The sequence below is a fragment of the Electrophorus electricus genome, chromosome 13 (genome assembly GCF_041902795.1).
Source record: "Electrophorus electricus isolate QZ-2024a chromosome 13, ASM4190279v1, whole genome shotgun sequence".
Classification (NCBI taxonomy): Eukaryota; Metazoa; Chordata; class Actinopteri; order Gymnotiformes; family Gymnotidae; genus Electrophorus; species Electrophorus electricus.
The window spans coordinates 26,748,459-26,761,815 of record NC_137509.1 but is presented as its reverse complement, the minus strand read 5'-3'; the positions used below and the strand labels follow the sequence as shown (position 1 = coordinate 26,761,815).

Below are 13,357 nucleotides of genomic sequence, written 5' to 3'. Positions count from 1 at the left end.
ACAGATAGTTTTTTTTATTAATCACTGCACTTCACATTTGAGAATGTCAGCTTGAAAGTAAATTAAAGTGATGCAAGAAAAGCTCACAGCACATGGTATTCCTAGGTAGGGTCCCACCTCAGTACTATCCAGGCACAAACTTGCTTAGCTTCCAAGTTCAGATGAGATTGGAGGCGTGCTGAAGCTGGTATGGCCGTCAACCTTAAATACTTACTCAAATTGGCTAATCATAGAAAATATGATCAAAGACCAATCTGACATTTTTTTTTATTAATCCCTGCACTTGACATTCTAGAATGTTATCTTGAAAGTAAATTAAAATGATGCAATAAAAGCTTACAACATCTGGTATTCGGAGGCACTAACAGACAGTTTTTTTTATTAATCACTGCACTTCACATTCAAGCATGTCAGTTGGAGAGTAAATTAAAGTGATGCAATAAAAACTTACAGCATCTGCTATTCCCAGGTGCTAACAGATAGTTTGATTTAATTATTCACTGCACTTCAAATTTGAGCTTGATAGCTTGAACATAAATTTAAGGGATGCAATAAAATCTTACAGCACCTGCTATTCCCTGGTACTAATAGATTTCTATTTAATCTGTACACTTCACTTACAAGCATGTCAGTTGCATATTAAATTAAAGTGATGCAAGAAAAACTTACAGCATCTGCTATTCCCAGGTGCTAACAGATAGTTTTTTTTAATTAATCACTGCACTTCACGTCCTAGCATGTCATCTTGAAAGTAAATTAATGTGATGCAGGAGAAGCTTACAACAGCTCGTAGTCCAAGGTGCTAAAAGATAGTTTTTTGATGAATCACTGCACTTCACATTCAGGCATGTGAGTTGGAGAGTAAATGAAAGTGATGCAAAAAAAACTTACAGCATCTGCTATTCCCAGGTGCTAACAGATAGTTTTTTTTATTAATCACTGCACTTCACATTTGAGAATGTCAGCTTGAAAGTAAATTAAAGTGATGCAAGAAAAGCTCACAGCACATGGTATTCCTAGGTAGGGTCCCACCTCAGTACTATCCAGGCACAAACTTGCTTAGCTTCCAAGTTCAGATGAGATTGGAGGCGTGCTGAAGCTGGTATGGCCGTAAACCTTAAATACTTACTCAAATTGGCTAATCATAGAAAATATGATCAAAGACCAATCTGACATTTTTTTTTATTAATCCCTGCACTTGACATTCTAGAATGTTATCTTGAAAGTAAATTAAAATGATGCAATAAAAGCTTACAACATCTGGTATTCGGAGGCACTAACAGACAGTTTTTTTTATTAATCACTGCACTTCACATTCAAGCATGTCAGTTGGAGAGTAAATTAAAGTGATGCAATAAAAACTTACAGCATCTGCTATTCCCAGGTGCTAACAGATAGTTTGATTTAATTATTCACTGCACTTCAAATTTGAGCTTGATAGCTTGAACATAAATTTAAGGGATGCAATAAAATCTTACAGCACCTGCTATTCCCTGGTACTAATAGATTTCTATTTAATCTGTACACTTCACTTACAAGCATGTCAGTTGCATATTAAATTAAAGTGATGCAAGAAAAACTTACAGCATCTGCTATTCCCAGGTGCTAACAGATAGTTTTTTTTATTAATCACTGCACTTCACATTCAGGCATGTGAGTTGGAGAGTAAATGAAAGTGATGCAAAAAAAACTTACAGCATCTGCTATTCCCAGGTGCTAACAGATAGTTTTTTTTATTAATCACTGCACTTCACATTTGAGAATGTCAGCTTGAAAGTAAATTAAAGTGATGCAAGAAAAGCTCACAGCACATGGTATTCCTAGGTAGGGTCCCACCTCAGTACTATCCAGGCACAAACTTGCTTAGCTTCCAAGTTCAGATGAGATTGGAGGCGTGCTGAAGCTGGTATGGCCGTAAACCTTAAATACTTACTCAAATTGGCTAATCATAGAAAATATGATCAAAGACCAATCTGACATTTTTTTTTATTAATCCCTGCACTTGACATTCTAGAATGTTATCTTGAAAGTAAATTAAAATGATGCAATAAAAGCTTACAACATCTGGTATTCGGAGGCACTAACAGACAGTTTTTTTTATTAATCACTGCACTTCACATTCAAGCATGTCAGTTGGAGAGTAAATTAAAGTGATGCAATAAAAACTTACAGCATCTGCTATTCCCAGGTGCTAACAGATAGTTTGATTTAATTATTCACTGCACTTCAAATTTGAGCTTGATAGCTTGAACATAAATTTAAGGGATGCAATAAAATCTTACAGCACCTGCTATTCCCTGGTACTAATAGATTTCTATTTAATCTGTACACTTCACTTACAAGCATGTCAGTTGCATATTAAATTAAAGTGATGCAAGAAAAACTTACAGCATCTGCTATTCCCAGGTGCTAACAGATAGTTTTTTTTAATTAATCACTGCACTTCACATCCTAGCATGTCATCTTGAAAGTAAATTAATGTGATGCAGGAGAAGCTTACAGCAGCTCGTAGTCCAAGGTGCTAAAAGATAGTTTTTAGATGAATCACTGCACTTCACATTCAGGCATGTGAGTTGGAGAGTAAATGAAAGTGATGCAAAAAAAACTTACAGCATCTGCTATTCCCAGGTGCTAACAGATAGTTTTTTTTATTAATCACTGCACTTCACATTTGAGAATGTCAGCTTGAAAGTAAATTAAAGTGATGCAAGAAAAGCTCACAGCACATGGTATTCCTAGGTAGGGTCCCACCTCAGTACTATCCAGGCACAAACTTGCTTAGCTTCCAAGTTCAGATGAGATTGGAGGCGTGCTGAAGCTGGTATGGCCGTAAACCTTAAATACTTACTCAAATTGGCTAATCATAGAAAATATGATCAAAGACCAATCTGACATTTTTTTTTATTAATCCCTGCACTTGACATTCTAGAATGTTATCTTGAAAGTAAATTAAAATGATGCAATAAAAGCTTACAACATCTGGTATTCGGAGGCACTAACAGACAGTTTTTTTTATTAATCACTGCACTTCACATTCAAGCATGTCAGTTGGAGAGTAAATTAAAGTGATGCAATAAAAACTTACAGCATCTGCTATTCCCAGGTGCTAACAGATAGTTTGATTTAATTATTCACTGCACTTCAAATTTGAGCTTGATAGCTTGAACATAAATTTAAGGGATGCAATAAAATCTTACAGCACCTGCTATTCCCTGGTACTAATAGATTTCTATTTAATCTGTACACTTCACTTACAAGCATGTCAGTTGCATATTAAATTAAAGTGATGCAAGAAAAACTTACAGCATCTGCTATTCCCAGGTGCTAACAGATAGTTTTTTTTTAATTAATCACTGCACTTCACATCCTAGCATGTCATCTTGAAAGTAAATTAATGTGATGCAGGAGAAGCTTACAGCAGCTCGTAGTCCAAGGTGCTAAAAGATAGTTTTTAGATGAATCACTGCACTTCACATTCAGGCATGTGAGTTGGAGAGTAAATGAAAGTGATGCAAAAAAAACTTACAGCATCTGCTATTCCCAGGTGCTAACAGATAGTTTTTTTTATTAATCACTGCACTTCACATTTGAGAATGTCAGCTTGAAAGTAAATTAAAGTGATGCAAGAAAAGCTCACAGCACATGGTATTCCTAGGTAGGGTCCCACCTCAGTACTATCCAGGCACAAACTTGCTTAGCTTCCAAGTTCAGATGAGATTGGAGGCGTGCTGAAGCTGGTATGGCCGTAAACCTTAAATACTTACTCAAATTGGCTAATCATAGAAAATATGATCAAAGACCAATCTGACATTTTTTTTTATTAATCCCTGCACTTGACATTCTAGAATGTTATCTTGAAAGTAAATTAAAATGATGCAATAAAAGCTTACAACATCTGGTATTCGGAGGCACTAACAGACAGTTTTTTTTTATTAATCACTGCACTTCACATTCAAGCATGTCAGTTGGAGAGTAAATTAAAGTGATGCAATAAAAACTTACAGCATCTGCTATTCCCAGGTGCTAACAGATAGTTTGATTTAATTATTCACTGCACTTCAAATTTGAGCTTGATAGCTTGAACATAAATTTAAGGGATGCAATAAAATCTTACAGCACCTGCTATTCCCTGGTACTAATAGATTTCTATTTAATCTGTACACTTCACTTACAAGCATGTCAGTTGCATATTAAATTAAAGTGATGCAAGAAAAACTTACAGCATCTGCTATTCCCAGGTGCTAACAGATAGTTTTTTTTAATTAATCACTGCACTTCACATCCTAGCATGTCATCTTGAAAGTAAATTAATGTGATGCAGGAGAAGCTTACAGCAGCTCGTAGTCCAAGGTGCTAAAAGATAGTTTTTAGATGAATCACTGCACTTCACATTCAGGCATGTGAGTTGGAGAGTAAATGAAAGTGATGCAAAAAAAACTTACAGCATCTGCTATTCCCAGGTGCTAACAGATAGTTTTTTTTATTAATCACTGCACTTCACATTTGAGAATGTCAGCTTAAAAGTAAATTAAAGTGATGCAAGAAAAGCTCACAACACATGGTATTCCTAGGTAGGGTCCCACCTCAGTACTATCCAGGCACAAACTTGCTTAGCTTTCAAGTTCAGATGAGATTGGAGGCGTGCTGAAGCTGGTATGGCCGTAAACCTTAAACACTTACTCAAATTGGCTAATCATAGAAAATATGATCAAAGACCAATCTGACATTTTTTTTTATTAATCCCTGCACTTGACATTCTAGAATGTTATCTTGAAAGTAAATTAAAATGATGCAATAAAAGCTTACAACATCTGGTATTCGGAGGCACTAACAGACAGTTTTTTTTATTAATCACTGCACTTCACATTCAAGCATGTCAGTTGGAGAGTAAATTAAAGTGATGCAATAAAAACTTACAGCATCTGCTATTCCCAGGTGCTAACAGATAGTTTGATTTAATTATTCACTGCACTTCAAATTTGAGCTTGATAGCTTGAACATAAATTTAAGGGATGCAATAAAATCTTACAGCACCTGCTATTCCCTGGTACTAATAGATTTCTATTTAATCTGTACACTTCACTTACAAGCATGTCAGTTGCATATTAAATTAAAGTGATGCAAGAAAAACTTACAGCATCTGCTATTCCCAGGTGCTAACAGATAGTTTTTTTTAATTAATCACTGCACTTCACATTCAGGCATGTGAGTTGGAGAGTAAATGAAAGTGATGCAAAAAAAACTTACAGCATCTGCTATTCCCAGGTGCTAACAGATAGTTTTTTTTATTAATCACTGCACTTCACATTTGAGAATGTCAGCTTGAAAGTAAATTAAAGTGATGCAAGAAAAGCTCACAGCACATGGTATTCCTAGGTAGGGTCCCACCTCAGTACTATCCAGGCACAAACTTGCTTAGCTTCCAAGTTCAGATGAGATTGGAGGCGTGCTGAAGCTGGTATGGCCGTAAACCTTAAACACTTACTCAAATTGCCTAATCATAGAAAATATGATCAAAGACCAATCTGACATTTTTTTTTATTAATCCCTGCACTTGACATTCTAGAATGTTATCTTGAAAGTAAATTAAAATGATGCAATAAAAGCTTACAACATCTGGTATTCGGAGGCACTAACAGACAGTTTTTTTATTAATCACTGCACTTCACATTCAAGCATGTCAGTTGGAGAGTAAATTAAAGTGATGCAATAAAAACTTACAGCATCTGCTATTCCCAGGTGCTAACAGATAGTTTGATTTAATTATTCACTGCACTTCAAATTTGAGCTTGATAGCTTGAACATAAATTTAAGGGATGCAATAAAATCTTACAGCACCTGCTATTCCCTGGTACTAATAGATTTCTATTTAATCTGTACACTTCACTTACAAGCATGTCAGTTGCATATTAAATTAAAGTGATGCAAGAAAAACTTACAGCATCTGCTATTCCCAGGTGCTAACAGATAGTTTTTTTTAATTAATCACTGCACTTCACATTCAGGCATGTGAGTTGGAGAGTAAATGAAAGTGATGCAAAAAAAACTTACAGCATCTGCTATTCCCAGGTGCTAACAGATAGTTTTTTTTATTAATCACTGCACTTCACATTTGAGAATGTCAGCTTGAAAGTAAATTAAAGTGATGCAAGAAAAGCTCACAGCACATGGTATTCCTAGGTAGGGTCCCACCTCAGTACTATCCAGGCACAAACTTGCTTAGCTTCCAAGTTCAGATGAGATTGGAGGCGTGCTGAAGCTGGTATGGCCGTAAACCTTAAACACTTACTCAAATTGGCTAATCATAGAAAATATGATCAAAGACCAATCTGACATTTTTTTTTATTAATCCCTGCACTTGACATTCTAGAATGTTATCTTGAAAGTAAATTAAAATGATGCAATAAAAGCTTACAACATCTGGTATTCGGAGGCACTAACAGACAGTTTTTTTTATTAATCACTGCACTTCACATTCAAGCATGTCAGTTGGAGAGTAAATTAAAGTGATGCAATAAAAACTTACAGCATCTGCTATTCCCAGGTGCTAACAGATAGTTTGATTTAATTATTCACTGCACTTCAAATTTGAGCTTGATAGCTTGAACATAAATTTAAGGGATGCAATAAAATCTTACAGCACCTGCTATTCCCTGGTACTAATAGATTTCTATTTAATCTGTACACTTCACTTACAAGCATGTCAGTTGCATATTAAATTAAAGTGATGCAAGAAAAACTTACAGCATCTGCTATTCCCAGGTGCTAACAGATAGTTTTTTTTAATTAATCACTGCACTTCACATTGAGGCATGTGAGTTGGAGAGTAAATGAAAGTGATGCAAAAAAAACTTACAGCATCTGCTATTCCCAGGTGCTAACAGATAGTTTTTTTTATTAATCACTGCACTTCACATTTGAGAATGTCAGCTTGAAAGTAAATTAAAGTGATGCAAGAAAAGCTCACAGCACATGGTATTCCTAGGTAGGGTCCCACCTCAGTACTATCCAGGCACAAACTTGCTTAGCTTCCAAGTTCAGATGAGATTGGAGGCGTGCTGAAGCTGGTATGGCCGTAAACCTTAAACACTTACTCAAATTGCCTAATCATAGAAAATATGATCAAAGACCAATCTGACATTTTTTTTTATTAATCCCTGCACTTGACATTCTAGAATGTTATCTTGAAAGTAAATTAAAATGATGCAATAAAAGCTTACAACATCTGGTATTCGGAGGCACTAACAGACAGTTTTTTTATTAATCACTGCACTTCACATTCAAGCATGTCAGTTGGAGAGTAAATTAAAGTGATGCAATAAAAACTTACAGCATCTGCTATTCCCAGGTGCTAACAGATAGTTTGATTTAATTATTCACTGCACTTCAAATTTGAGCTTGATAGCTTGAACATAAATTTAAGGGATGCAATAAAATCTTACAGCACCTGCTATTCCCTGGTACTAATAGATTTCTATTTAATCTGTACACTTCACTTACAAGCATGTCAGTTGCATATTAAATTAAAGTGATGCAAGAAAAACTTACAGCATCTGCTATTCCCAGGTGCTAACAGATAGTTTTTTTTAATTAATCACTGCACTTCACATCCTAGCATGTCATCTTGAAAGTAAATTAATGTGATGCAGGAGAAGCTTACAGCAGCTCGTAGTTCAAGGTGCTAAAAGATAGTTTTTAGATGAATCACTGCACTTCACATTCAGGCATGTGAGTTGGAGAGTAAATGAAAGTGATGCAAAAAAAACTTACAGCATCTGCTATTCCCAGGTGCTAACAGATAGTTTTTTTTATTAATCACTGCACTTCACATTTGAGAATGTCAGCTTGAAAGTAAATTAAAGTGATGCAAGAAAAGCTCACAACACATAGTATTCCTAGGTAGGGTCCCACCTCAGTACTATCCAGGCACAAACTTGCTTAGCTTCCAAGTTCAGATGAGATTGGAGGCGTGCTGAAGCTGGTATGGCCGTAAACCTTAAACACTTACTCAAATTGGCTAATCATAGAAAATATGATCAAAGACCAATCTGACATTTTTTTTTATTAATCCCTGCACTTGACATTCTAGAATGTTATCTTGAAAGTAAATTAAAATGATGCAATAAAAGCTTACAACATCTGGTATTCGGAGGCACTAACAGACAGTTTTTTTTATTAATCACTGCACTTCACATTCAAGCATGTCAGTTGGAGAGTAAATTAAAGTGATGCAATAAAAACTTACAGCATCTGCTATTCCCAGGTGCTAACAGATAGTTTGATTTAATTATTCACTGCACTTCAAATTTGAGCTTGATAGCTTGAACATAAATTTAAGGGATGCAATAAAATCTTACAGCACCTGCTATTCCCTGGTACTAATAGATTTCTATTTAATCTGTACACTTCACTTACAAGCATGTCAGTTGCATATTAAATTAAAGTGATGCAAGAAAAACTTACAGCATCTGCTATTCCCAGGTGCTAACAGATAGTTTTTTTTATTAATCACTGCACTTCACATTTGAGAATGTCAGCTTGAAAGTAAATTAAAGTGATGCAAGAAAAGCTCACAGCACATGGTATTCCTAGGTAGGGTCCCACCTCAGTACTATCCAGGCACAAACTTGCTTAGCTTCCAAGTTCAGATGAGATTGGAGGCGTGCTGAAGCTGGTATGGCCGTAAACCTTAAACACTTACTCAAATTGCCTAATCATAGAAAATATGATCAAAGACCAATCTGACATTTTTTTTTATTAATCCCTGCACTTGACATTCTAGAATGTTATCTTGAAAGTAAATTAAAATGATGCAATAAAAGCTTACAACATCTGGTATTCGGAGGCACTAACAGACAGTTTTTTTATTAATCACTGCACTTCACATTCAAGCATGTCAGTTGGAGAGTAAATTAAAGTGATGCAATAAAAACTTACAGCATCTGCTATTCCCAGGTGCTAACAGATAGTTTGATTTAATTATTCACTGCACTTCAAATTTGAGCTTGATAGCTTGAACATAAATTTAAGGGATGCAATAAAATCTTACAGCACCTGCTATTCCCTGGTACTAATAGATTTCTATTTAATCTGTACACTTCACTTACAAGCATGTCAGTTGCATATTAAATTAAAGTGATGCAAGAAAAACTTACAGCATCTGCTATTCCCAGGTGCTAACAGATAGTTTTTTTTAATTAATCACTGCACTTCACATCCTAGCATGTCATCTTGAAAGTAAATTAATGTGATGCAGGAGAAGCTTACAGCAGCTCGTAGTTCAAGGTGCTAAAAGATAGTTTTTAGATGAATCACTGCACTTCACATTCAGGCATGTGAGTTGGAGAGTAAATGAAAGTGATGCAAAAAAAACTTACAGCATCTGCTATTCCCAGGTGCTAACAGATAGTTTTTTTTATTAATCACTGCACTTCACATTTGAGAATGTCAGCTTGAAAGTAAATTAAAGTGATGCAAGAAAAGCTCACAACACATAGTATTCCTAGGTAGGGTCCCACCTCAGTACTATCCAGGCACAAACTTGCTTAGCTTCCAAGTTCAGATGAGATTGGAGGCGTGCTGAAGCTGGTATGGCCGTAAACCTTAAACACTTACTCAAATTGGCTAATCATAGAAAATATGATCAAAGACCAATCTGACATTTTTTTTTATTAATCCCTGCACTTGACATTCTAGAATGTTATCTTGAAAGTAAATTAAAATGATGCAATAAAAGCTTACAACATCTGGTATTCGGAGGCACTAACAGACAGTTTTTTTTATTAATCACTGCACTTCACATTCAAGCATGTCAGTTGGAGAGTAAATTAAAGTGATGCAATAAAAACTTACAGCATCTGCTATTCCCAGGTGCTAACAGATAGTTTGATTTAATTATTCACTGCACTTCAAATTTGAGCTTGATAGCTTGAACATAAATTTAAGGGATGCAATAAAATCTTACAGCACCTGCTATTCCCTGGTACTAATAGATTTCTATTTAATCTGTACACTTCACTTACAAGCATGTCAGTTGCATATTAAATTAAAGTGATGCAAGAAAAACTTACAGCATCTGCTATTCCCAGGTGCTAACAGATAGTTTTTTTTATTAATCACTGCACTTCACATTTGAGAATGTCAGCTTGAAAGTAAATTAAAGTGATGCAAGAAAAGCTCACAGCACATGGTATTCCTAGGTAGGGTCCCACCTCAGTACTATCCAGGCACAAACTTGCTTAGCTTCCAAGTTCAGATGAGATTGGAGGCGTGCTGAAGCTGGTATGGCCGTAAACCTTAAACACTTACTCAAATTGCCTAATCATAGAAAATATGATCAAAGACCAATCTGACATTTTTTTTTATTAATCCCTGCACTTGACATTCTAGAATGTTATCTTGAAAGTAAATTAAAATGATGCAATAAAAGCTTACAACATCTGGTATTCGGAGGCACTAACAGACAGTTTTTTTATTAATCACTGCACTTCACATTCAAGCATGTCAGTTGGAGAGTAAATTAAAGTGATGCAATAAAAACTTACAGCATCTGCTATTCCCAGGTGCTAACAGATAGTTTGATTTAATTATTCACTGCACTTCAAATTTGAGCTTGATAGCTTGAACATAAATTTAAGGGATGCAATAAAATCTTACAGCACCTGCTATTCCCTGGTACTAATAGATTTCTATTTAATCTGTACACTTCACTTACAAGCATGTCAGTTGCATATTAAATTAAAGTGATGCAAGAAAAACTTACAGCATCTGCTATTCCCAGGTGCTAACAGATAGTTTTTTTTAATTAATCACTGCACTTCACATCCTAGCATGTCATCTTGAAAGTAAATTAATGTGATGCAGGAGAAGCTTACAGCAGCTCGTAGTCCAAGGTGCTAAAAGATAGTTTTTAGATGAATCACTGCACTTCACATTCAGGCATGTGAGTTGGAGAGTAAATGAAAGTGATGCAAAAAAAACTTACAGCATCTGCTATTCCCAGGTGCTAACAGATAGTTTTTTTTATTAATCACTGCACTTCACATTTGAGAATGTCAGCTTGAAAGTAAATTAAAGTGATGCAAGAAAAGCTCACAACACATGGTATTCCTAGGTAGGGTCCCACCTCAGTACTATCCAGGCACAAACTTGCTTAGCTTTCAAGTTCAGATGAGATTGGAGGCGTGCTGAAGCTGGTATGGCCATAAACCTTAAACACTTACTCAAATTGCCTAATCATAGAAAATATGATCAAAGACCAATCTGACATTTTTTTTTATTAATCCCTGCACTTGACATTCTAGAATGTTATCTTGAAAGTAAATTAAAATGATGCAATAAAAGCTTACAACATCTGGTATTCGGAGGCACTAACAGACAGTTTTTTTTATTAATCACTGCACTTCACATTCAAGCATGTCAGTTGGAGAGTAAATTAAAGTGATGCAATAAAAACTTACAGCATCTGCTATTCCCAGGTGCTAACAGATAGTTTGATTTAATTATTCACTGCACTTCAAATTTGAGCTTGATAGCTTGAACATAAATTTAAGGGATGCAATAAAATCTTACAGCACCTGCTATTCCCTGGTACTAATAGATTTCTATTTAATCTGTACACTTCACTTACAAGCATGTCAGTTGCATATTAAATTAAAGTGATGCAAGAAAAACTTACAGCATCTGCTATTCCCAGGTGCTAACAGATAGTTTTTTTTAATTAATCACTGCACTTCACATTCAGGCATGTGAGTTGGAGAGTAAATGAAAGTGATGCAAAAAAAACTTACAGCATCTGCTATTCCCAGGTGCTAACAGATAATTTTTTTTATTAATCACTGCACTTCACATTTGAGAATGTCAGCTTGAAAGTAAATTAAAGTGATGCAAGAAAAGCTCACAGCACATGGTATTCCTAGGTAGGGTCCCACCTCAGTACTATCCAGGCACAAACTTGCTTAGCTTCCAAGTTCAGATGAGATTGGAGGCGTGCTGAAGCTGGTATGGCCGTAAACGTTAAATACTTACTCAAATTGGCTAATCATAGAAAATATGATCAAAGACCAATCTGACATTTTTTTTTATTAATCCCTGCACTTGACATTCTAGAATGTTATCTTGAAAGTAAATTAAAATGATGCAATAAAAGCTTACAACATCTGGTATTCGGAGGCACTAACAGACAGTTTTTTTTATTAATCACTGCACTTCACATTCAAGCATGTCAGTTGGAGAGTAAATTAAAGTGATGCAATAAAAACTTACAGCATCTGCTATTCCCAGGTGCTAACAGATAGTTTGATTTAATTATTCACTGCACTTCAAATTTGAGCTTGATAGCTTGAACATAAATTTAAGGGATGCAATAAAATCTTACAGCACCTGCTATTCCCTGGTACTAATAGATTTCTATTTAATCTGTACACTTCACTTACAAGCATGTCAGTTGCATATTAAATTAAAGTGATGCAAGAAAAACTTACAGCATCTGCTATTCCCAGGTGCTAACAGATAGTTTTTTTTAATTAATCACTGCACTTCACATTCAGGCATGTGAGTTGGAGAGTAAATGAAAGTGATGCAAAAAAAACTTACAGCATCTGCTATTCCCAGGTGCTAACAGATAGTTTTTTTTATTAATCACTGCACTTCACATTTGAGAATGTCAGCTTGAAAGTAAATTAAAGTGATGCAAGAAAAGCTCACAGCACATGGTATTCCTAGGTAGGGTCCCACCTCAGTACTATCCAGGCACAAACTTGCTTAGCTTCCAAGTTCAGATGAGATTGGAGGCGTGCTGAAGCTGGTATGGCCGTAAACCTTAAACACTTACTCAAATTGCCTAATCATAGAAAATATGATCAAAGACCAATCTGACATTTTTTTTTATTAATCCCTGCACTTGACATTCTAGAATGTTATCTTGAAAGTAAATTAAAATGATGCAATAAAAGCTTACAACATCTGGTATTCGGAGGCACTAACAGACAGTTTTTTTATTAATCACTGCACTTCACATTCAAGCATGTCAGTTGGAGAGTAAATTAAAGTGATGCAATAAAAACTTACAGCATCTGCTATTCCCAGGTGCTAACAGATAGTTTGATTTAATTATTCACTGCACTTCAAATTTGAGCTTGATAGCTTGAACATAAATTTAAGGGATGCAATAAAATCTTACAGCACCTGCTATTCCCTGGTACTAATAGATTTCTATTTAATCTGTACACTTCACTTACAAGCATGTCAGTTGCATATTAAATTAAAGTGATGCAAGAAAAACTTACAGCATCTGCTATTCCCAGGTGCTAACAGATAGTTTTTTTTAATTAATCACTGCACTTCACATCCTAGCATG

The 13,357-nt window shown here is 35.4% G+C and overlaps 12 pseudogenes; all 12 read right to left on the bottom strand.

Moving 5' to 3' along the window:
- Window positions 1-80: 80 nt before the first annotated feature.
- On the bottom strand, window positions 81-201 carry LOC145646059 (5S ribosomal RNA; annotated as a pseudogene).
- A 794-nt stretch (window positions 202-995) lies between these two features.
- LOC145645655 (5S ribosomal RNA) lies at window positions 996-1,116 on the bottom strand (annotated as a pseudogene).
- Window positions 1,117-1,799: 683 nt separating this feature from the next.
- LOC145645654 (5S ribosomal RNA) lies at window positions 1,800-1,920 on the bottom strand (annotated as a pseudogene).
- Window positions 1,921-2,714: 794 nt separating this feature from the next.
- LOC145645653 (5S ribosomal RNA) lies at window positions 2,715-2,835 on the bottom strand (annotated as a pseudogene).
- Window positions 2,836-3,630: 795 nt separating this feature from the next.
- On the bottom strand, window positions 3,631-3,751 carry LOC145645652 (5S ribosomal RNA; annotated as a pseudogene).
- A 1,600-nt stretch (window positions 3,752-5,351) lies between these two features.
- LOC145645650 (5S ribosomal RNA) lies at window positions 5,352-5,472 on the bottom strand (annotated as a pseudogene).
- A 683-nt stretch (window positions 5,473-6,155) lies between these two features.
- On the bottom strand, window positions 6,156-6,276 carry LOC145645649 (5S ribosomal RNA; annotated as a pseudogene).
- Window positions 6,277-6,960: 684 nt separating this feature from the next.
- Window positions 6,961-7,081, bottom strand: LOC145645648 (5S ribosomal RNA; annotated as a pseudogene).
- Window positions 7,082-8,567: 1,486 nt separating this feature from the next.
- LOC145645647 (5S ribosomal RNA) lies at window positions 8,568-8,688 on the bottom strand (annotated as a pseudogene).
- A 1,486-nt stretch (window positions 8,689-10,174) lies between these two features.
- Window positions 10,175-10,295, bottom strand: LOC145645646 (5S ribosomal RNA; annotated as a pseudogene).
- A 1,598-nt stretch (window positions 10,296-11,893) lies between these two features.
- LOC145645644 (5S ribosomal RNA) lies at window positions 11,894-12,014 on the bottom strand (annotated as a pseudogene).
- Window positions 12,015-12,698: 684 nt separating this feature from the next.
- LOC145645643 (5S ribosomal RNA) lies at window positions 12,699-12,819 on the bottom strand (annotated as a pseudogene).
- Between the last annotated feature and the right edge of the window lie 538 nt (window positions 12,820-13,357).